Source organism: Quercus suber, unplaced genomic scaffold, assembly GCF_002906115.3.
Source record: "Quercus suber isolate HL8 unplaced genomic scaffold, Cork oak 2.0 scaffold_191, whole genome shotgun sequence".
NCBI classification, from domain to species: domain Eukaryota; kingdom Viridiplantae; phylum Streptophyta; class Magnoliopsida; order Fagales; family Fagaceae; genus Quercus; species Quercus suber.
Window position 1 is genome coordinate 1,092,317 of NW_027069649.1, and position 24,643 is coordinate 1,116,959.

Sequence of the window (24,643 nt, forward strand, 5' to 3'; positions counted from 1 at the left end):
AAACAAGAGCTTTGAGTACTTCAAATTTAACAATAAACAGTTGCACACTCTTTCCCATCATGTGTAGAATGTGAATAGTGGTGTCCATATTTTATGGATGGTGTGAAAAAAGTGTTTGGGTGTGAAGTAATAACTAAACAGAGAACAATATTGTATCTAAGCAAAAGAATTATGAACACTAGTTTGGTTACATAAGCTATGCACGTGTTTGTAGGTTCTTTTTTTTTTTAATCAATTTTTTTCATTCTTTCCAATAGGAGGATGTAGAAACCTTTAGAAAAGTAAAGGAGAAAACTATAGTAAAACTTAGAAAAAGCAACTGAATATTAACAATCACAATTTAAAAGAAAATCAAAGTACAAAGTAGCAAATTAACAATGTGCCAGACAACCTAAAAAAACAATGTTGTACAAGTATAACATGTCCAATTTCCTCAAACTTACATGTTCTGTGCTCTCTATTCATCCTCCTCTAGGAAAAAATAAAAAGTACAATTTTCAATAACAAACTAATCAGATTTAGATTCTAATCATTCTATGCACTTCCGCCTTCTACATTCTTTATCAATTCAATCGGCTCTAGAGCTGTGCAAAATTAACAAAAGCCCAATTTGATTATATCTTTCAACAGTAAAAGAACTAGTTACCCCACCAATGACTCAAAAGGATCCACCAATGACTCAAATGGGAATACACTGGCATACCATTAGGTTGATATAGCCCCAAAATTCCTCTTAGATGTGGGTAGAGGCTTCATATTTTCATTAAACAATGCAAAAATACACTCATCCACATCCGAATTCGGCCTCAATGGTGTCATTTTGTTTTAAGCAACCATGTTTATCAAATTGTCATTTTACTTAGCTCTATTATCAAGTATAGAACCGACTTCATCAACGTCTCCCTTAGATGGCCAACCAGTCTTGGACACACAAATAGAGACCCTACTTCATCAACTGCATATGTTCTCTCCATGTCACCATATAAACTAATTACATTATTGCTCTAGAGTCCAAGCTCAGTGCTACCTTCAGTGGTGAGTGAGGAGACTTACTATCCAAATTATAAAAAAATTAAAAAAAAAAAAAAAAAAATCCTTCTAGTTTGCTGAATGCTTTTATTGTTTTATCTACCAATAAAAATCTATAACTATCAGGCTCACAAACCACAGCTTCAAAAGTCATAAAGAAACGACCACAGCTCCCAATTAGTTAATTTTGAAATGTCCAAATTATTAATAGAGAAAACCAGGCTTCATACATAAAAGAACAAATTATAATTTTAACTCAATTCCGTAAATCAGATCAACACCTCCATTGTAAGTAAGGAAACTATTCAGAATCCATAGCAACTAGTAATATATGCAAAAGATATATTTCACAGATAAGGTAGATGAGACAAAATCATCAAAAAGACTACTCTTCTGCACCTTCTATCTCCATACCAACGATCCCTCTCCCTCTTTCTCCGTTCACCATCCTCTCTTGCTCTATTAGCTTCATATACAATCATTCAATTACATGGTCAATAACTGAACATTCAAAAGAGTATTGCTCAGTGAAACTACAATGAGACAAAAGCATTTAAGCATTGTTTTTAATAACCCCTCTACCCTAGCCCTTCTCTCTCTCTGCTTCCTCTGAGGCTTCTTTTTCAATCTGAAATTTCAAGCATAATAAACATGATGCAGGTTAAGCATTTTCTTTGAGGTAAGAGATGACAAAACTCTCAAGCAATAGCTCATCTCCCTATTCGCAGATAACTCTTCTACTACTTGTTTTGCATACTCTGGGTCATCACAAATCAAAATGTAGTCATAAACTGAACCAGCTTCTACCTGCAAAAAAAAAAATCCCTCTCCCTCTTTCTCCGTTCACCATCCTCTCTTGCTCTATTAGCTTCATATACAATCATTCAATTACATGGTCAATAACTGAACATTCAAAAGAGCATTGCTCAGTGAAACTACACTGAGACAAAAGCATTTAAGCATTGTTTTTAATAACCCCTCTACCCTAGCCCTTCTCTCTCTCTGCTTCCTCTGAGGCTTCTTTTTCAATCTGAAATTTCAAGCATAATAAACATGATGCAGGTTAAGCATTTTCTTTGAGGTAAGAGATGACAAAACTCTCAAGCAATAGCTCATCTCCCTATTCGCAGATAACTCTTCTACTACTTGTTTTGCATACTCTGGGTCATCACAAATCAAAATGTAGTCATAAACTGAACCAGCTTCTACCTGCAAAAAAAAATTGATCAGGCTCCACCCATCAATAAAAGTTTGATATTCATTAAGGCTGTTCAAATTATATAAAAGAGATCAAAGTGGCCTAGTCTTGGACATATGATTGAGCCTTAGTAATTCTGAACTCTATGATAAGCATAAACAAATTTAGTACAGCAACAATTCAAAAATTCATTAAAACGAACCAGGTAGGTTTCCCTTGGAATACCCAAGTACAAAGATTCTAAACAAGGGATGAAGGGCTTAACCCATAATCATCGCTAGATTGTAACCTGTGCTTACGCAAGGAAAGATTAAATAATATTGAATTGTTTGTTATTGATGCTTAAAATATTAAGTTCCAGAAGACAATTCTTCCTAAAACTCATAAAATTCAGAGTTCTAGATTAAAAACAACAAAATTTTCTGTTCATCAGCAACTATTGTATTGATAAATGGCAAACATTACAGAATTAATAGATTACAATTTTTTTTCTTCTTCCTCCTTCAAAAGAGTCCAGAAATTTACAAAATCAGAACAAAGTACATAATAAATGCATCATCTCTATCTCAAACACAATCATTTTTCAATTCATTAACATTATATGTCTCTCAAGTACATATGTTCAGATTTTTTTTCATGAAAAATAGGTGTAAAAAAATTTTCATGTTTATATTTAAAATTTTCAAGCATAAGAAATTCCTAAGGAAATAAGATTCTCATGTTTATATTCATAATTCATTACCCATTGACGTAAGGCATAGACTGCACCATCGCACTCCACCCACTTGAAGGATATTATGTAATTTCCACCTACTGTTGTGATAAACGATGGCGGAACAGACTTCTTTAGTACACAATTCCTAATCTATACTCGAAAATATTATCTGCAAATAAGAAAATTATTATCTAAAAATTATTCATTTAAAAAGAAGTAAAAGGAAATCAATTACCACTATAATTTTAAACCTTCTTCATAACTATCCTAAAATTTAGACATGCAAACACTTTGCCATTCAGATTAACAAAACCTGCAGTTCTCTTCATCAACATGGGATAGAAAACAGCAATGTTGTTCACCTAGTTGATTATGAAGGATGCGATAGATTGTTCTTTCCTAATAAATTAAAATGCAGATTACTGGAGTCCAGGAGAACAAGAAGTCTTGGTGCCTACCTGCCATGCTTCAACTCCCACATATTTTATTAGCTTTAGCACATAAAGTTCAGGATCACCCTCAAACTCTGCAGGAATTTAAAAAATTAAATCAATGCTCCTAATTTAGAATTGAAAGCTAAAAAATGGCTGCTCTGTGATATACCTCTAAAGATTTATAAGACACATAAAAATCCTAAGAAAATAATAGTTTGGACCTCAACTTGTACAGATTGTATAATAAAGCCACAACAAAAATGTAACAATTCAATTATATGTTTAATATTCAATTATAGAAAAAAAAAAAAAAAAAAAACTTAAAATAACATTATTGCAGCAGAAGATGCTATTACTTTACAATTTGTTTCTTCTCACCAAATATTGCTTCACAATTTGTTTCTTTTGTGGACCACTTTCCAACTTAAAGGTGGTTTTTATTTGATTTTATTTTTTGCAGGCTTTTTTATAGACACAAAGTTACAAGGCTCTCTCTCTCGCTAATAAGACCATGGGTTATACTTCAAGAAGAGTTACTGAAATAATTTGAAAGGCCAGAATTGCTTAACTTCTCTTCTGTTGCATTTAATTTTTCATGAACTTCTTTCTAATTTATTACTGCCTAATTACTTAAAAAAAAAAAAAAAAAAAGAACAGTATAAAAAAAAATATGACACATATTTGATTATGTAAGTTTTGCTCTCTATATTCGTTCATTTAATTTTATTATATTCTTAGTAGAAAAAATGTAGTAGATGATAAAATGTAAATATCTAATTATCATTGTTCTTACACACAATCATTTTGTGAAAAGAAAGTCATTAAAATTACTTTTTGTCCATTACAATTGTAAAGTAGAAAAAAAAAATGGAAGATGCAAGAGTAGCACGACAAACAAGACGGATGATAATGTATGAGAAGCGTGCAAAGAAAAAAAAGACATGATGGACTAAGAAATAAAGAAAGTGTTACTTTTGGTGTTGATATTGTAGAAATCCAAGATTTAGCCAATGCAGATAGTTGTGAAGAAATTCCAAGTAAATGACTAAACTGAATTTATTTGGCGAATAAAAAAACTTGATTTGCATCTTTTTTTTTTCACACATTTAATTTTGTTAATGTATATTTAAATTCATATATAGGGAAATCTATCAAACCTTGGAATTTTGGTACACCTTCTTATATATGCGAATATTGTGGGGCAATATTATGGTATGAAGAAAGAACAATAAAATCTAAGAAGCCTAGAAATCCTAAATTCTCTTTGTGTTGTATGGAGGGTAAGGTGAAGTTTCCTTTGCTCAAGAAAGACCATCATCCTCTTAATGAGTTGTTAAATCCTGGTGGTGGTCAACGATTAAACAAATTTATGACACAAATAAGAAGTTATAATGCATTGTTTGCAATGATATTTATGGGTGGTAAGGTCGATAATAGTGTTAATGATTGAAGAAGCCATTACATTTTTAGACTCTACGGTCAAAATCACCATAAAATTGGAACTCTTCTCCTTGCTGATGGTTAGAATCCTCAATATGCATAACTATATTTTTACAACATTGAAAATGAAGTTAAATATAGAATGGATGTATTCCATGATAGTTAGACTGATAGTAGCATTGACCCATTTATTGTTGTTGCATTGTTCTGAATGTTAGATGAGTCAAACAGATTGGAGAAAATATTTTGCATGGCTAGTGATCATTTTAGAGAATGTGATATCCACCATTTAAGATTACGACTTATTAGCCCCTAAACCATTAATGCAAATAGAATCTAATATTCCTACATGTTCTCAAATTGCTACAATTATTGTTGGTAATATTGGAATTAAGAATGCAAATCGTGATGTAATTGTTGAGTTTAAAGATGGCACATCACAAAGGATCAATGAGTTACATCCATCATATATGGCATTGCAATATCCTTTTCTAAATCCATATGGTGAGGATGGCTTTAGACTTGGTATTTTGTATAGAAATATAGATGTAATCAGCCCTACGACAAATGATTTTGTTAAAGTGAGAGAATATTATGCATACCAGTTGTAAGAACGTGAAGATGAGGGAAATTCTCTGATATATGATGGCAAATTATCACTACAACTTTTTTGTAGTAGCTTATGCATGTATAGAAGCAATTTAGCTTATGTGGGTGAAGAGTAACCAAGATAGATATATGATTGAATTGTATAGTAGATTAAAGGATGCAGTTATGAGAGGATATACTACCCTTACATCTTCAGAGAAAAGAGTTGCTTTACATTCAAGCTTCACGGGAAGTTCAAGATTTATGATAGAGAAATATTAGGATGCAATGGCATTTTGTAGATGAGCAGGTTATCCAGATTTATTTATTTTATATTTACATGCAACTTGAAATGTCCCCAGATTGAACTTTTTCTATTTAGAACGCCAGGTCAGAAAGCCGAAGATCGAACAGATGTAGTGGCGAGGATGACCAATATAAAATAAATAAATCTGGATAACCTGCTCATCTACAAAATGCCATTGCATCCTAATATTTCTCTATCATAAATCTTGAACTTCTCGTGAAGCTTGAACGTGAAGCAACTCTTTTCTCTGAAGATGTTGGGGTGGTATATCCTCTCATAACTGCATCCTTTAATCCACTATACAATTCAATCATAAATCTATCTTGGTTACTCTTCACCCACATAAGCTGAATTGCTTCTATACATGCATAAGCTACTACAAAAAAGTTGTAGTGATAATTTGCCATCATATATCAGAGAATCTCCCTCATCTTCACGTTCTTACAACCGGTATGCATAATATTCTCTCATTTTAACAAAATCATTTGTCGTAGGGCTGATTACATCTATATTTCTATACAAAATACCAAGTCTAAAGCCATCCTTACCATATGGATTTAGAAAAGGATATTGCAATGCCATATATGATGGATGTAACTCATTGATCCTTTGTGATGTGCCATCTTTTAACTCAACAATTACATCACGATTTGCATTCTTAATTCCAATATTACCAACAATAATTGTAGCAATTTGAGAACATGTAGGAATATTGATTCTATTTGCATTAATGGTTCAGGGGCTAATAAGTCGTAATCTTAAATGGTGGATATCACATTCTCTAAAATGATCACTAGCCATGCAAAATATTTTCTCCAATCTGTTTGACTCATCTAACATTTGGACCAATGCAACAACAATAAAAGGGTCAATGCTACTATCAGTCTGACTATCATGGAATACATCCATTCTATATTTAACTTCATTTTCAATGTTGTAAAAATATAGTTGTACATATTGAGGATTCTGACCATCAACTGGGAGACGAGTTCCAATATTATGGTGATTTTGACCACAGAGTCTAAAAATGTAAGGGCTTCTTCAATCATTAACACTATTGTCCACCTTACCACCCATAAATATCATTGCAAACAATGCATTATAACTTCTTATTTGTGTCCTAAATTTGTTTAATCGTCGACCACCACCAGGATCTAACAACTCATTAAGAGGATGAGGGTCTTTCTTGAGCAAAGGAAACTTCACCTTACCCTCCATAAAACACAGAGAATTTAGGATTTCTAGGCTTCTTAGATTTTATTGTTCTTTCTTCATACCATAATATTGCCCCACAATATTCGCATACATAAGAAGGTGTACCAAAATTCCAAGGTTCGATATATTTCCCTATATATGAATTTAAATATATGTTAACAAAACTAAATGTGTGAAAAAAAAAAAAGAAAAAAAAAAGTAAATTAAGTTTTTTTATTCGCCAAATAAATTCAATTCAGTCATTTACTTGGAATTACTTCACAACTATCCGCATCGGCTAAATCCTAGATTTCTACAATATCAACACCAAAAGTAACACTTTCTTTATTTCTTAGTCCATCATGTTTTTTTTTTCTTCGCACGCTTCTCATAAATTATCATCCGCCCTATTTGGTGTGCTACTCTTACATCTTCCATTTTTTTTTTTTTTTTCTACTTTACAATTATAAAGGACAAAAAGTAAGTTTAATGACTTTCTATTCACAGAATGATTGTGGGGGTAAGATCAATGATAATTAGATATTTACATTTTATCATCTACTACATTTTTTCTACTAAAGAATATAATAAAATTAAATGAACGAATATAGGCAGCAAAACTTACATAATCAAATATGTGTCATATTTTTTTATACTTTCTTTTTTTTAGTAATTAGGCAATAATAAATTAGAAAGAATTTCATTAAAAATTAAATGAAACAGAAGAGAACTTAAGCAATTCTGACCTTTCAAATTAATTCAATAACTCTTCTTGAAGTATAACCAATGGTCTTTATTAGCGAGCACCCTGTAACTCTATGTCTATACAAAATCCTGCAAAAATAATCAAAATTTTGATTAAAAATAAATAAATAAATAACTTGTAAGTTGAAAGGTAGGCCACAAAAGAATAGGAAGGGGAACCAAAACGGAGAAAGTAAGTAGTAAAGCAATTTCTCTGCAATACATCATGTTTATATACACATAATTTAGTAATTCGTGAAAGTGCTATAACATTTTAATAAAATTGATGGTATTTTTCTTCACATAAATATCCATAATAGTATTTTTTTTTTTTTTTTATATCAGATAGAAATTCTACTCTAACCTAATAAAAGTGTATATGTGTTTGAAGTTTCCTCTTAAAAACTTAAATCTTGACCCTTGCTCCCCACACCCCACAAGCAGTTAAACTTGTCTAATGGTCATTGCACCAAGGGTGTGCGGTGATAGTATCTAGTAATAACTATGACAGAGAATGAATTTACTTTTTTAAAAAAGATTTAAAAATTTTTTTTTGGTCTTAGATGAGTGAGTCATATTAAGAATGTTGATGAAGATATAAAAATTAATGAAAGGAATTTATTTCTTAATTTTCCTCGAGAAACATATTGATTCTAACATAAAGTTAGTGATATTAGAAGTATAATCCATTATTAAGCACTACACTCTAATGGCTTGTTTGGAAGTTTAGAGAGGGAGGAGAGTAGAGGGGAGTAGTGGGAAGGAGAGTAGAGGAGAATGATTCACCTCCACCTTATTTGGATGTTTTTAAAATTAGTAAAGGAGAAGGGAGTAATTAGCCCTTCCCCTTGTGTAATTTTGTTAATATAATAAGGATGAATTAAGTAATTTACTTGGTCAATAGTTTATGTACTCTACTCTCCCTCCAAATCTCTCCAATTTGGGGGAATTAAAATTGGGGGGCTAGAGGGAGTCCAAACCCCTCCAAACTCCTCAAAACCCCTCCCCCTCATTCTTTAAAAAACTTTCAAACAAGGTAATTGCATTATTCTCCCTCCCTCTACTCTACTCCCCCTCCTTTTTTAAACATCCAAACATGCCATAAATGCTTGTTTTTAATTGTGAAGCACCATTTGGAGAGAAGAAACAAATAGTAAAGTAACAGCATCCTCTACTGCAATAACATTATTTTAGGTTTTCTTTTTCCATCATTGAATATTAAACATATAAAACGGACATAGTGCTACATTTGACACTTTAGTGCTAAATTTGACAAAAGTGTCAAATGCCCAAAGGGTTTGACTTTCCACCAACAGGAAAAATGCCTTTGTTACCAATTATACAAAGGCATGTATCAATTATACAGACGATTCAAGGGAAAACAGTTACAACTAATAACAAATTTTTTTTTTTAATCCATATACTCATATTTAAATTTCTCTTATAGGAGATTGGTTTTTTTTTTTTTTTTTTTAATTGTTATTCTTTATAGAAAGTACAGTTAAGCAACCAAAGAAATTGTGGGAACCAGGAAGGACCATTTTTAGAAGATGATTTTTCAATTTTTCTTCTATTTAAAATAGCTGACCTATAAGCTCTTTTGATTATTGTAACCTAAAAATAAAAAAAAAAAAGCTATACCATCTGCCAAGAGTTTAAAGTAAAAGGTGTGTGTGCTTACTTAAGGCAACATTCATGTTCTTTTACTTATCTAATCAAAAGTTTCAAATGCTTGTACATGCATGTACTTTTATACACCACTGAACTTTAAGTAACTAACAATAAGTCGTAGTATGGATCCAAATCTGGCAAAATATTGTTTCAAAGCTGGCAAAAAACAGAGAAATCCACAAATACCAAAAACTGGAATAAAAGACAACACAAATCAAGATTAGAAAAACGGGTACAGGAAACACACAATCAGTAAAAATAGAAATGCTATAAACCACAATCCAATTTTTTGGAACCGGTTTGAACTTCAAATGAGTAATCAAAATGTAACATTTCGATTTTCCTTTTTTCCTGACTTTAGTACCTACTTTCATGAATCTTCTAAATTTTTTTGAATTGTGTTATTCAATTCCTCTTGCTTTAAAAAAACACAACTGTTAGGTCTCAACAACATACCAATGGACCAAAAATATTCACTCAGGAATTTGAATGTAACTCAAAAACATCAAACAAACATTTAGGAAAAGACAACTAGTAACAATGAATGCAAATATTAATTACGTTACAATTCAAAATTTATTTTTTCTTATTTAAACATGATAAGTCACAATTCAAACGGAGTCATGTGAGTTCAAATGTAAAGAGAACGCTTCAATATTTGCATACATTAAGGATCTTAATTCTAGCAAGAACCAAAGAAATTAAAATCTAACTGTACCTTTTAATTCCCTTATTGTAGAAGTCCCAATGGCTTTATCTGGCACAGGGAAACGGTATTATGCAACTGGAGGGAAAAACAGAAGAAAAAGAAAAAAACAATTCAGAAATTAATTTCAGGGTCAAACGAAGAAAAAAAAAACTTCCAAACAGGATCAAAATTCTAACCAGAAAAAAATAATCGACAAACAAAACCCAAGAAATTGAAAAAATAAATAAATGGGAAATTAGTGTACCTTTAGCCTTCATTCATTAATTATTTTGGCAGAAGACCCAATGACTGGCACAGAAATACTGTATACTACGAGTGGAGAATAAGACGGAAGAGAAAGGAAATAAGAAACAGAATTTAATCGGGAAGATTAAATTTAAACAACAGTGAATGGAAAAAGAACAGAAATTAAGAATGGAAAACTCTTGTTGTTGCAGTTGTAAGAAGCACGCGACAGTTAAAGACTCCAAAAGAGATGTGACGTTATTTTGTTATGACCGTTTGGATGCGGCGTTAGTAGCGTTTCTTTTTTCTTTTTCTTTTCTTTTTTTCTTTTTTTTACGGGATTAGTATCGTTTAAGTTGGGATTGAGCAGTTTTTTTTTTTTTTTAATGGCACAGGTCTTTAGGTGAAAGAGAAAGGGTAATCGCCGGTGATAAAAAAAGCAATCAATTTTTATTTTAATGGAAAAAAAATCAAAATTAGTTAACCGTAATATCATAAATTTAACTTTAATTTACGAGAGTACATTTTAATTGTTAAAATTTGATATAGTTTAATATTTTTATACCATAGTCCAATTGAAGCTCGTGATATGTCGTTTTGATCATTAGAACTTCTAGATTTTTTTTAAATGAAGAAGTTGGAAATCCAATGGTCATAAACATCAGTTTTGCAATAATGAAGTTAAACAAAAGTTGCAAAATGAGAGTGCCTACGAAAACCTCACAATTTTAATTAGACATCATTGTTCTAATATATATATATATATATATATCAAATTTTTTTTCTATATTTAAAGTCTCATTATAATCATATTTTTGATAAATGATAGAATAGATATACAAAACACAATCATAACAAATGCCTATTCAAAATTACATTAATTATTGAATTTTATTTTTTATATTTAGACAAAAATAAAGGGAAAGAAATTATAGCATTTTACTATAATTTTTTTGAATTGCATAGTTTACTAACTAGTACTATAATATAAAATGAAAGCTCTTTCATTGATTTATTTTAATGTTACCGCATAAGCTTTTGAAAACAGCGCAGTTTTTTTTTTTTTTTTCTTTTCTTTTTTTGTGAAAATTCTATTTCATTATTCTAATATACATTTTTTAATTAAGTTTTTAGTTTAACCTTAATATTTCAAAATTACTTTCATCTTTCTTTCAGAAAACTGATATCAATGCAATTTTTATTATTATTTTTTTTTTTATTCCAAAAGCAAGAGAAGTACTTCCAAAATTGCCAAAACCCAGAAACATGCATAACAAAAGAAGGACATCACCGTACAAGTGAAGGCTCTCTTTGTAATTCTCTACGTCAAGGAACTGAAGTATCAAGATTATGAGTTTTGTATAAGAATCCCTGTCTGTGTCCATTCCTGTATTTTGACTAGGTTTTTAGTTAAGTTCAAGTTCTATATATACTTCCTATAAAACTTCAACATTTACACCCTCCATTAGAATATTAACACATTGAAGTGACTGACGAAGTTCATGAACTTACTGACGATTCCATCAACACGGACGATTCCATACCTGAGGCTAGGTGAGTCAATCATACTCTTTACTGACGAATGTATCCGGACCATTCAATGCAGACAAAACGGTTCGAGAGACAACTGTACAATCCGTTGAAAGGTAATAATAGCACACTAAAGGGCCTCAGGCGTTACGAAAAGGAGCATTAAAGACCTCCATAACTACCCAACGGTTAAAGGCCAGGAAAGGGTATATAAGCCTCCCACATTGCTGAAGAAAAGGTAGATACAAACAGAAAACTCACTAAGACATTTTCTTGAATTCTTTCCAATTGCATTGTTCAAACATTTTTTTACTAACTTTGGCATCGGAGGCGTCGTGGCAGGCACCACAACGGTGTTCATCTCTAAGGGCTGGAAGATCGTCTCCGTCCATCGAGCAAGTGCTGACGAGTTCACACTCATCAGTTTGGCACCGTCTGTGGGGAACTATTTTTCGTGTTCAAATTCGAAATAGCAGTTTCCTACCCTTGTTCATTTCAGGATGGAGTCCAATCAAGATCCCGCAGCCCTAGCTCAACAAATCCAGGCCCTTGCAGCCACGGTAGAAGAGCTGACTAAGCAAAACCAGGAGATGAAGCAACGACTTCAGCAAGAGGAAAATCGCTTGAGAGGAAATCAAGAAGGCGAAGGGGAAAGTTGCGGAAGAAGCAACCATCGAGGGCCAAATACTCCAGTCGAGCAAAATTCGGACATTCTTCGGGAAATGAGGAGGGAGATGGACGAACTAAGGAATGCCATCAAAGAAAAAACAGATCGAAGCGTGGATCGACTGGTTCGGGCGACGGATTCGCCATTCACAACAGCAGTCCTCGACTGTCCAGTGCCCTCAAAGTTTCGGCTACCTCAGCTCGAGCCCTTTGATGGGCTGAAGGACCCCCAAGATCACCTGAATACTTTCAAAACGACCCTAGGGCTTCAACAGCCCCCAGACGAAATACTGTGTCGTTCATTCCCAACAACACTCAAGGGAGCTGCCCGGGAATGGTTCACGAAATTGCCAAGGTCGTCAATCGACACATTCGAGCAGCTGAGCAATGCTTTCCTGCGACATTTCATTGGAGGGCAACGACCAAAGAGGACTGCGGATCACCTGCTCACCATCAGGCAAGGAGAAAAGGAAACATTGAGGTCGTATGTGAAGCGCTTCACCAGGGAGACATTAGAGGTAGACGAGGCTGACGATATGGTACAGTTGACAACTTTCAAAGCAGGATTGAAGTCTAGGGATCTCGTCAGTTCGCTCGCGAAGAACCCCCCAAAGACGATGGCTGAAATGCTCCTTAAAGCGCAGAAATACATGAACGCCGAGGACGCGTTGGCTGCTATCAGGGACAAGGAGATAACGGAGGACAAAGGAAAAAGGGAGGACGACCGTAGAGGACAGAAGCGAGATCGTTCGGACCGTCGGAATAATGACAGATTCAGAAGGAAAGATGATAAAAGTTCACGGACGGTAAAATTCACTCCTCTTGTTATGCCTGTTGATAAAATTCTGACACAGATTCAAGATGAACATTACCTCAAATGGCCGCGGCCATTACACTCGTCCCCTTGCGTCCGTGACAGGAGTAAGTATTGTCGATTCCACAAAGATCATGGCCATTATACTGAAGACTGTAGGGATCTCAAAGAACAAATAGAGGAATTGATACGGAAAGGAAAGTTGCAGAAGTTTATAAAGAAGGGAGAATACAACAAATTCCAAGGTGAAAACAAAGGCCAACATGAGTCCTCGTCCAAAAGCGGGAGTCGTCAGTCCCAACCTCCCCAAAATGTAATCGGGGAAATACAGACGATCTCAGGTGGACCTATCTCAGGGTGTTCGTTCAAATCACTCAAGAAAGCGCACCAACGACAAGTGAATAGCGTCCACATGGAGCCCCCACCAAAGCACAGACGAAGTGATCAAGACATGACCTTTAACGAGAACGATGCTCGGGGAGTGAAACAACCTCACAATGACCCTTTGGTTGTCATGCTTACTATAGAAGGGTTTAACACAAAAAGGGTCCTCGTGGACAACGGCAGTTCTGCTGACATCATCTACTTTCCTGCATTCCAACAATTGAAACTGGACCCAGGAAGGTTGCGTCCATTTAACTCCCCCCTCGTCAGCTTCAGCGGCGACAGAGTGTACCCAAAAGGCATAGTAACACTGGCCGTCACAATAGGGACATACCCGAGACAGTTGACTCGTCAAATAGAATTCCTGGTGGTAGATTGTCCTTCGTCGTATAACGTCATTATTGGGAGGCCAGCACTCAATAAGTGGAAAGCGTCCACATCTACCTACTGCCTGAAGGTAAAATTCCCAACAGAAAATGGCATCGGGGAAGTTAGAGGAGACCAAATTTTAGCACGGGAGTGTTACCAGGCTATGTTTGCGGCCAGGGAAAACCAAACGTTGACGATAGAAGAAAAAGAGGAACCAAAGACAGAAGCATTGGAAACAGTAGAGCTGATTGAAGGCGAAGCAGTAAAGACAACCAGGATAGGGACGACCCTCAGTCCTGAGATGAGAGCAAAGCTCATACAGTTCCTTCGGGAGAACTTGGACGTCTTTGCTTGGAGCCATGACGATATGCCGGGCATATCTCCCGAAATCATCCAACACAAGCTGAATGTGGACCCAGGAAGAAGACCCATCAAACAACGACGAAGAACCTTTGCACCCGAGAGGGACCAAGCTGTCGCTGACGAAGTGAGTAAGCTTTTGGCGGCAGGATTCATCAGAGAGGTATATTATCCAGATTGGCTTGCGAACGTCGTCCTAGTAAAGAAAGCCAATGGGAAATGGAGGATGTGCGTAGACTTCACGGACCTAAACAAAGCCTGCCCGAAAGACAGCTTTCCTCTCCCAAGGATAGACCAGCTCGTAGACTCTACAGCCGGACACAAGTTACTGACTTTCATGGACGCGTTCTCGGGGTACAACCAGATAAAAATGGCTGACGAGGACCAAGAGAAAACCGCCTTCATTACGAGTCAAGGGCTCTACTGTTACAATGTAATGCCGTTTGGACTAAAGAACGCTGGAGCAACTTACCAGAGATTGGTAAACAAAATGTTCGTCAAGCAGATAGGCAGGAACATGGAGGTGTACGTTGACGATATGCTCGTCAAAAGCAAAGAAGAACTTGCACATCTGGACGATCTGAGGGAAACGTTCAAAACACTCAAACAATACCAAATGAAGTTGAACCCTGGTAAATGCGTTTTCGGTGTTGCCTCAGGAAAATTCCTGGGGTTCATGGTGTCCCAAAGAGGAATAGAAGCAAATCCAGAGAAAGTACAGGCGATAATCAAAATGGCATCACCTAAGACCGTCAAGGAGGTCCAGAAGCTCACAGGCCGAGTTGCTGCACTCAACAGATTCGTCTCAAGAGTGACGGACAAATGCTTGCCTTTCTTTAAGACCTTGAAGCATGCTTTCGAATGGACTGACAAATGCGAAGCAGCATTCCAGGAGCTCAAGCTCTACCTCAGCAACCCGCCACTCCTGAGCCCGTCAAAGGAAGGAGAGAACTTGTATTTGTATTTAGCAGTATCATCTACAGCCGTCAGTGCAGCCTTAATCCGAGAAGAGGATAGGAAATAGCTCCCAGTTTACTACGTTAGCCAAGCCTTCCAAGGAGCTGAATTCAGGTACCCGAAGATCGAGAAAATCACATTCGCCTTGATAGTAGCCTCGCGCAAGCTTAGACAATACTTCCAGGCAAATCCGATCTTAGTGATGACGGACCAACCCATCAAAAAGTCAATGAGCAAGCCCGAAGCGACGGGGAGGATGATCCAATGGGCAATTGAACTCAGTCAGTTCGACGTGGAGTACCATCCCAGGACGGCCATTAAAGCACAAGCATTGGCAGATTTCATCGCCGAGTTTACTTATCCAGACGATTTCAACCACGCCAGCGAAGACGAGGTATGGATAATACAGACTGACGGCTCGTCAGCCCAAAAGAGAGGAGGAGTAGGGGTAGTCATAACAACCCCCGACGGAGAAGTATTGAAGTATGAAGTTCAGCTAAAATTCCCGGCCACCAATAACGAGGCTGAATACGAAGGAATCCTGACGGGCCTGAGGCTAGGGAAAGAGTTAGGAGCCAGGAACCTGCGGGTTCAGAACGACTCAAAGCTAGTAATCGGGCAGGTAAAGGGGGAATACGAAGCAAAAGAAGAACGAATGCAGAAATACCTCAAATTGACGAACCACTTGGCAAAAGAGTTTGAAAAAGTGGAGTTCGTCCAAATACTGAGAAGCCAGAACAGGGCCGCAGACGAAGTTTCGAAAATAGCCTCGTCGGATGAAGCAAAGTCAAGGACGGATCTGATGATCGAGACGCAGAGAAACCCCAGCATAGAAGAAGTCTTGACATTCGTAGTCCGGGGCGAGAGTAGCTGGATGACGCCAATCTTGTCCTTTCTCTAGGATGGACGGTTGCCCCAGGACGCATATGAGGCCAGGAAGATCAAGAAAAGAGCCGCCAGATTCACGATTCTCAATGACACCTTATATAAGAGAGGTTTCTCCATGCCTTACTTGAGATGCGTGGACGAAGGAGAGGCGGAATACATCCTGAGGGAAGTGCACGAAGGAATTTGCGGGGACCATGCAGGATCGAGATCCTTGGTGAGAAAGATCATGCAAACAGGATACTTCTGGCCAACCATGCAAGATGACGCAGCAAAGTTTGTCAAGAAATGCGACAAATGCCAAAGGTTCGGGAGTGTTCAAAACTTGCCATCAGAAAAGCTGACGACGATAACATCTCCATGGCCGTTTGTACAATGGGGGATCGACATTGTTGGCCCCCTGCCCCAAGGAAAAGGTCAAGTAAGATTCCTACTGGTTGCTATTGATTATTTTACTAAATGGGTTGAAGCAGAGGCATTGGCGACCATCACCGAGGCCAGAATCTAGAACTTCGTCTGGAAAAATATAATCTGCAGATTCGGAATTCCGAGGACGATCATATCCGACAACGGACGACAGTTCGATTGCCAAGGTTTCAGAGACTTTTGCTCAGGACTAGGCATCAAGAACCAGTTTTCATCACCAGGCCACCCACAAGCGAATGGACAGACGGAAGTGACGAACCGCACTCTGCTCAAGATCATAAAGACCAAGCTAGACGATGCGAAGGGTGCCTGGCCAGAGGAACTGCCCAACGTCCTGTGGGCCTACAGAACCACAGCAAGAACCCCAACGGGAGAAACCCCCTTCAGGCTTACATATGGTACAGAAGCAGTGATCCCGGTTGAAGTCGGAGTAACCAGCACCCGGAGGGAAGTGTTCAACGAAGAAGAAAATGACGATTTATTGCGAGTTGATCTAGATAGCCTTGACGAAGTAAGAGACAAAGCCTTCAGCAGAATGACGGAGTACCAGAAGAAAATGACAAAATACTACAACAAAAGGGTGAAGCTTAGACGACTCGATATAGGAGACCTCGTCCTGCGCAAAGTAACCCAGGCAACCAAAAACCCAACTCAAGGAAAGCTTGGCCCTACTTGGGTAGGACCATACAAAGTTGTCCACTACTCCAGACAAGGCAGCTACCATCTGGAGACCTTAGACGGACAAAAGCTCCCAAGGCTGTGGAACATTGAACATTTAAAGAAATACCATCAGTAGATGTAATTTTAAGGCATATTCGTCAAATAGCTCTCAATAAACAAATTATTCAGTCACTATTTGTGTTCACACAGGCTAGCCCAAAGAATTTGCCAAAGGCCAAAAAATTGGCTAAGTAGTAAGATTCCGCACCGACGGATGTAAACTACTGACGACAAAAATCCATTGAGAAGCCAAGAAAATTGGCTAAGTAGTAAGATTCCGTACCGACGGATGTAAACTACTGTCGACAAAAATCCATTGAGAAGCCAAGAAAATTGGCTAAGTAGTAAGATTCCGCATCGACGGATGTAAACTACTGAATTGGCTAAGTAGTAAGATTCCGCGTCGACGGATGTAAACTACTAACGACAAAAATATATCGAAAAGCCAGAAAATTGGCTAAGTAGTAAGATTCCGCATCGACGGATGTAAACTACTGACGATAAAAATCTATTGAAAGGCAAAAAAAAAATTGGTTAAGTAGTAAGATTCCGCATCGACGGATGTAAACTACCGACGATGACAAACTATGTCATTGAAAAGCCAAAATTGGCTAAGTAGTCCGGTTCTGTACAGACGGATGTGCGCTACTGACGCCCGGAAAACTTTCAATGGACAAAAAAGGACCTAAGGGGCAAGAGTCCGCGTCGACGGGTGTTAGTTATAGACGAAGTAAATCAAATCGGCAGTAATGGGACAACAAAGTAAGCGCCCAACTCATTTGCCTGGACCTAAAGAGTCCAAGTCCCAATAGAATAGTTGCTGACAAGAAAGCGGAGCAAGAAACCTTCACTAAACAGAGTGGGTGGAACCAGACAAAACTCAGTAAACACATTGACATTCATAGAATCCAAACAAACAGGTGATCAATTTAAGTGAATATGTGACAAAGTGCAGTTAAAATCCCCAAACCGAGGATGATTCTCATTGTTTTCACACAAAACCCATAAACACTGGGTCATCAATTGATTGTTCAAAGGATCAGCCCACAAACACAATGGGCACAAAAAAAAAAAAGATGTTCTTGACTTAAATTTACAAAAGAGCCACCACGGGCAAACAAAAAATTTTTCTTTAAGTAACAAGCTCAGGCGTCAGGGGCGTCAGCAACAGTGTCGTCATCAGCAGGGGCATCTCCTGGAACATCATCAGCAGTGGTAACAGATGCAGCGGCTTCGTCAGAGGCCATCTCCTTGTCCACTTCCTCCAGATCGAGGTTTCCCATGTCGACGCCAGTTGGATGCTTGACCAGGTATCTCTGCAGAAGCTCAAAGCCTTTGAAATACCAGCTGAAGAGAACAGTATTGTACTCTTCAGTGGTCTGAAAGGCCTCAACCGACCTTGCAGCAATGGTCTTCATCATCTCTTTGGAATTCTGGAGCTGCTCGTCCTTCTCCAGGTTCAGTTGGCGCTCCACTCTGAGGTCGTCACCTAAGGCCTTGGCCTTCTCCTTCAAAGTATTGGCCTCGTCTATAGAGTCAATGAGGTTCTTCTTCAGCTGAGAATTCTCATTCTCCAGAGCTTGCACCTTTGACGCGAGGGATGCAAACTTAGCCTCTTGAGTAAGATACTCTGAAGCAATGTGCAAACTCTCTCCCAGTGCCTAAAAAAAAAAAAAAAAAAAGAAAGTGGTTTATCGAGAAGAGCTCATCACCTGGACTAACTTATGGACGTGGCCACTAGCGACCACATTAAAGGGAACTCCAGAGAAGACCTTAAGGTCATCTGCAGTCACTAGAGTATGAGCCCTATCAACCGCCAACTTCTCGTCGCTCCAAACCGACGAGCGCCCAACGTCCTCTACCTCCCTCTCCTTCTCCTTCCCCGTCAGGCGTGGCCTCTTGGTAACGGGCGTGGGAAGCTCCTCCACTGAAGTAGACGGAGAAGCAGTCGTCGTCGTTTCCGTACCGGATAGAAAGGGAGTAGCGGAAGACGGCGGAGTGGCCGACAGACCCTTCCCCACTACGCGCACCGTCTTTTTACCTATATTGGATAAGGGCTCGCCCTTCTTCGCCCTCATCTTGGCGTACATGTCTTTGTTAAATTTCGACGTCATCTCTGCCAAAAGAAAAACGTTAGCCACGAAGGAAAGCATAAGGACAGGAAAGGTCAGTACTGACGAAGATGCAACTTACTTTTTTTTCCTTCAATGTCTAGGTTCTTCAGAACAAAAGCGGAAGGCTTAGGCCCGATACAGAAGAACGCAAGAGTTCTGGGATTGACGAGGTCGTCCCAGTTCTCGATCGTCTGCGCGTACTTAATGGACTTCTGCACTCGCTCTCTGTACCTGCTCTTGAGCTTAGGTCGTCTCTTAACTACAAAAAAGAAAGAAGGACGGTGTCAGCAGCCATAAACAGGAATGTGACAAAACTCAAAAGAAACGAAGTAGAAATGTTGACGCACCTAAAGTCGGGGTTTCCCACCGACGACGTAACACCGGGAGATCACCCCAAACCTCCCCCGAAGGCGTCTCAAAATCGTCTCCAGATACATAGAAGAATCTGGATTTCCAATACCTGAATGACGAAGGTAATTTCTTGACGATCCTAGTCCCTCTCTCCTAAGGCACTAGTTCATAATACCCATACTCCTTCGACGCCTTCAACCGGTACAAATACACCAGTTCGTCTACCCTAATCATATCCCCGTCATTAGCTGCCAGCCATATCCCCATACAGCTGATTAGAATTCTCCAGGAGTTGGGCATAAGCTGCCCCGGAGCGATACCAAAATAATGCAATAGCTCCATCAGGAAGGGGTGGACGGGGAACCTCAACCCACAAATAAAGACAGCCTCGTAAAAGCAAACCTCACCGGGGAAGAAGTGACACGCCCGATCTTCCACGCCAGGAAGACGAACCCTAACCCTATCAGGAAACTGAAATCTATCCCTAAATCTTGCCAGCGTGTCAGCATCTAACCCACACTCCTCACCCTGGGCATAAAAAGCCCTAACCTCTCGAGAGCCCGAAGCGGCTGTATCTTCGTCCACCGGACCACCGTTGGACGACAATCCGGTCTCAAGCTCACTCGACCTAACCTCCGACATATCCACTCGCACCCCAACCTCGTCCCTAAACCAATCCAAAGACCGACGAAGCAGAGGCACCAGATCAGCCAAACCAACACTTAAACAGTTACCCTCAAAAACAAAGTCCTCAATGTTCGAGGAAACCCCCAAAAATCCACCTAGCCGAGCAAAAAGAAACGAAATTGAGGGACAAGCTACCCTAACCTCTGAACTACTGAGCATGAAAAACCCAGAAAACACAACAGCGAACTAAACCCCCATAAAAAAAAAAAAAAACACAACAACAACAAAGCAAAAAGAAGAAAGATAGAATCAGAGCCAAGGCAGTAACAAAACAGGGAAGCAAAACACTAAAAAAAATAAACATACCTTAAGGAAGCAAGCACCGCCAAAAGAGGAGGAACCACCACACCGGTTGCTAGTTCGCAGAAAGAAGGCAGAGAGAGTTCACCGGAGAAGAAGGGCAAATGATTAGAAAACTTTTTGAAAAAAAAGAGAGAGAATGTGAGCAAAGGAAGATTTTAAACTAAGGCCTTGGAAAACTGAAAAACCAGCGGGAAGTCCAATAGCCCCACCAAATCAGAGCATTAACTGCACCTACTAGCACGTGCCACGTGTGCCACGATTTGCGAAGCGCCGCCACTTTGCATTTACTGCGGATCGAAATCCCAAACGACACCCAGACTCTTCGCATTCTATGATCGTCATTTCAATGACGAACACAGAATCGGGGGGCAACTGAAGTGACTGACAAAGTTCATGAACTTACTGACGATTCCATCAACACGGACGATTCCATACCTGAGGCTAGGTGAGTCAATCATACTCTTTACTGACGAACGTATCCAGACCATTCAATGCAGACAAAACGGTTCGAGAGACAACTGTACAATCCGTTGGAAGGTAATAATGGCACACTAAAGGGCCTCAGGCATTACGAAAGGAGCATTAAAGACCTCCATAACTACCCAACGGTTAGAGGCCAGGAAAGGGTATATAAGCCTCCCACATTGCTGAAGAAAAGGTAGATACACACAGAAAACTCACTAAGACATTTTCTTGAATTCTTTCCAATTGCATTGTTCAAACATTCTTTTACTAACTTTGGCATCGGAGGCGTCGTGGCAGGCACCACACCGGTGTTCATCTCTAAGGGCTGGAAGATCGTCTCCGTCCATCGAGCAAGTGCTGACGAGTTCACACTCATCACACATCATATTTTGTCTAAATGCTAGATGGATAATTACATATACTAACACAGTTGTAGTAACTCATATCTATATGTTAAAAGCCAAAACTAAGAAAAAATCCAATTAGATTTCAACTGGATTCTCAATTTTGCGCCACATATCCCATTTAATTTTTAATTTTTATACCAAGTGAATTATTGAAAGTAAAAAAATGAAGAGTCTAAATCCAATTAAATTCTAAATTGAATTTCAATTGGAATCCAATTTTTTACAATGTGTCCATCTTCTTCTTCTTCTTCTTTTTTTTTTTTTTTTTTTTGTGGCAAGTGAATTATTTGGTGCAAAAACCGAAAAATTTAAATCAAATTAAATTCTAAATCATATATATATACACACACACACATATAAAATGAGAAATCATTACATATTTTAGAAATATATAGTTTAAAAAATGTGTAAACTAATACCATGTATATATAATTTGAATATCTTCTAAAAAAAATGTATAATTTAAACCATGTAATTGTGACTGTTTTTAATTGTACTCGTGCATATGAACGGAGTTACACATTAGTAATATTTTAAAGATAGAAGTACAATCCAAGATAAAGATTTTTTATAATTGAAACAAAGGACAAGACTAATAGCGTGCATACCCTAATCTCAATAGTAATTAGCCTTGTAATTGCATTTTTAAACAACATTCAAAAAGTGCCCTGAATCCACAATCCCTTGAAATGTTCTCACTCACATCTTTAATGGCTTGTTTGGAAGTTTAGAGAGGGAGGAGAGTAGAGGGGAGTAGAGGGAAGGGGAGTAGTAGGGAGGAGAGTAGAGGAGAATGATTCACCTCCACCTTATTTGGATGTTTTTAAAATTAGTAAGGGGGAAGGGAGTAATTAGCCCTTCCCCTTGTGTAATTTTGTTAATATAATAAGGATAAATTAGGTAATTTACTTGGTCAATAGTTTATGTACTCTACTCCCCCTCCAAATCTCTCCAATTTGGGGAAATTAAAATTGGGGGGTAAGAGGGAGTCCAAACCCCTCCAAACTCCTCCAAACCCCTCCCTCTCATTCTTTAAAAAACTTCCAAACAAGGTAATTGCATTACTCTCCCTCCCTCTACTCTACTCTCCCTCCTTTTTTAAACATCCAAACATGCCATAAGAGAATCCAAATCAGATGTTAGCAAACCAGTAAATTCACCAACCTTGTATCGGTCAATAAGTACATCCAACATAAATGTCTTCATTTTTGCTTATGGCGTAGGTCTTTACGATGAGGAGAAGGGTAATTCCAAGTGATATTTATGCTAAATATTATCTCTATAGGGAAGAGAAGGGTAATTGTATGTTGTTCAGTAATGGTTTGAGAGGTTGACCATGATCTGATTTGATTGTTGCTTAACAATTTCACCCAACAGTAAATTTAGATGATAATTTATAGAGAAATCAGAAAGTATCTATTCAATTTAGGCATCAATGAAGTCGATTATCGATTCGAGAGTCTTCTTTTGCCTAGCACATTCATTAGTATGCAGATCTTTATACAAGTAAAGAGGAGAACTTGCTTTGACATGTTTGGATGTGGGTGAAAGCTTATATATATATGTAAATGTTGTCGTACTCATCACATCAGCATAGCAAAGTAAAGAAATACAGCATCAACAGCAAAATACAAAACGATTATTGAATCTGAATTTTTTACGGTAAACATACATGCTTTTGTTTGGCATATGCATCAAAGTAAGATTATTGAATTTTTTATGCGAGAGAAGCTTTGATAGTCTACTTTTGGGTCGTCATGTGAGTTTTGAAAAGTGGATTTTTCAATTTTTCGTTTGTTTGGCTTTGGCTGTTGGGGATTTAGGATTCTTGGCTTCTGTTTGGATGCCAAGAAAATGTCAAAAGTCTTGGCATGGAATTTCAGTTCTTCCAAAATATGTTAAAAAAGAAAAAAATATTTGAATTATTTTATTTTATATATTTTAGGATTTATTTATTTTTTAAAAAGCTTTTTAAGTGTATTTAAACAAGTCCACCTATCACAATTTGATTGGACCTACTAGTACACATCATAAGTCAACGTGGCACTTAACGGATACATCATAATAATAAAAACAAAAACTAATGGATGGGCTAACGATCCCAATAACATATAACATTAGGGGACATATTCTATATTTTGAAATTTTAGGATATAAAATCTAAAAACCTCCAAACTTTAGAAGTTTATTTTGCAATTTACCCTTTTTATATTTCATAGTTAGACCAAAAAAGAGAGAGAGATAAAGAATAATTATAGTATTTTTCTAATTTTTTTCATTAGTTACACAAGCTATTGACTAGTATAATATGATATGAAAGCTCGAAAATTTTTCGTGAGTTGCATAAGTCACTAACTATTATAATATGAAATGAAAGCCTTTGACCTTTTTTTTATAATGATAAACTTAGGCTTTTGAAATTGAGCTCTTTTTTGCATTTTATTATTCTAATATGCATTTCTTTTAATTGAGTAGGTTATATATATATATATATATATATTCCTTATAAAGCTTCAATATTCACATCCTCCATTAGAATTTTAAAACATTATAAAAGCTATATGGATAGTTCCATATAAATTTTATTATATCATATCATATCATATATTATATGATAAAAGTAGAGTTATAAAAGTTGTATTTACACCAAGTAGCTATCTTCTCTTTGCGACAAATGATTACATTCTCACTAATTAGGAATTTAGGATAATTCACTTTAGGTCAAACTCTATTAGATAAGTTTCAAGAATTTTAAGATCCTACTCTAATCTAAATTATATTACCAAAAATTTCAAAATAAAAAATAAATGTTGTAATCGGTACACAAAACTCTAACTTTTACAATGTTTGAGAGGGGACATAGTAGGCAGATTTATCCCCCTTCCCTTTTGGAAGAGACTAATTCTCAGATGAAGAAAATTTTTAATTTTTTTTTTTAATTATCAATCATA

At 37.2% G+C, this 24,643-nt stretch overlaps 1 long non-coding RNA gene across 2 annotated transcripts; it reads right to left on the minus strand.

Moving 5' to 3' along the window:
- Positions 1–1,856: 1,856 nt before the first annotated feature.
- On the minus strand, positions 1,857–10,454 carry LOC136069810 (uncharacterized). 2 transcript variants are annotated; one of them, XR_010631034.1, is made up of 5 exons: positions 10,274–10,454; positions 10,039–10,104; positions 7,652–7,739; positions 3,401–3,468; positions 1,857–2,238 (listed from the first exon to the last, which is right to left on the minus strand). It is a non-coding gene; the product is annotated as an uncharacterized LOC136069810 (long non-coding RNA). The 2 variants fall into 2 exon arrangements; XR_010631035.1 differs by lacking the exon at positions 7,652–7,739.
- Positions 10,455–24,643: the final 14,189 nt, after the last annotated feature.